This window comes from Propithecus coquereli, unplaced genomic scaffold (assembly GCF_000956105.1).
Source record: "Propithecus coquereli isolate 6110/MARCELLA unplaced genomic scaffold, Pcoq_1.0 Scaffold47, whole genome shotgun sequence".
Taxonomy (NCBI): Eukaryota; Metazoa; Chordata; class Mammalia; order Primates; family Indriidae; genus Propithecus; species Propithecus coquereli.
Genome location: NW_012150507.1, coordinates 1,399,407 through 1,400,510, shown reverse-complemented (window position 1 = coordinate 1,400,510; position 1,104 = coordinate 1,399,407). Strand labels below are relative to the sequence as shown.

The following is a 1,104-nucleotide window of genomic DNA, read 5'->3' as shown; positions in this document are numbered from 1 at the left end:
TTTTTTTTTTTTTATGATATTACTTCCAAGGGCTGAGAAGAAAAGAAAAAGACTCTCCATGTAATCCTCTTAGACCAGTTATTTTCTTAGTTTTAAGGATTCTCAGTGCCTTTAATATGCAAATTTGTGCATGTTACGTATAGGAGCAATACCAAGGTGTACTTTTAAAATTTATTTTAGTCATGGAATCACTTTTTCCATATCACACATAAGACTAATTTTCTATTGTTTGTATTATTTTTCATTTATAATTCAATTATATAACAAATATTGTCCTCAACATATCATCAGGTAGACGACAGTTTAGTTAATCAGTGAAATGACTAAGTTAAGTGACACATAAATTCATCAGGCCAACGCTGTCATCGACATTAATTAACTGTTGTACCTTCATCTAGTGTAACATCTAATGCCTGCATCTAGTAGGCATTCCATACTTGTTGAAAGAATGACAGTATGTCTGTTGCATGATCATTTTTCCTACTTATCTTTGTTAATTTTATAAATTAAGAGACCAGTAATTCCTTCTACACTTAGCTTCCTGTTCATATCTTCTCATGTGCCTTTACTAACTTCATGCCCATTTTTGTGAATTTGCACTCATTTCCTCTATTAATCTGTTATAGTCTTCATTTTTTTCCTCAATTTTTGAGCTCTTATATAATTATGACTGTGGGAAAAGAAGTTTTTCATACTTTGCTCTTAGTGTTCACTGTTTTTTCAAGTAAAAAACATAATGTATGGACCAAATCTGTTCATATTTCCCTTTACGATTTCTAAAAACTGCATAAATGCATAAACCTGATGCACTGTGCATGCTCAATTTTACTGTCATCTAGTTTGAATATAATTTTTTAAAAACAAACCATTAAGCCACTTGGAATTTATTTTTGCACAGAAATTTAAGAATAAACTCTTAAATTATGGTAACAATTAGTAAGGTAAAGAACTAAACTGATGTCCCCTCTCCCGTTGCAGGTCATTTGTTCCCACCTATAATTCATTAGCAAGAGAGGATGTGATATCTACTTTAACATATATTGAATTTATTTTTAACTTGATCCATTTTGGGGTTATCTACCATTCTACTCTTTGCCAATACTG

General features: G+C 30.9%; 1 protein-coding gene across 1 annotated transcript in view; it reads right to left on the bottom strand.

Moving 5' to 3' along the window:
* The window catches only part of PARP8 (poly (ADP-ribose) polymerase family, member 8), a 99,304-nt gene that overhangs the window by 28,189 nt on the left and 70,011 nt on the right, over window positions 1-1,104 (bottom strand). The window lies entirely within an intron of this gene.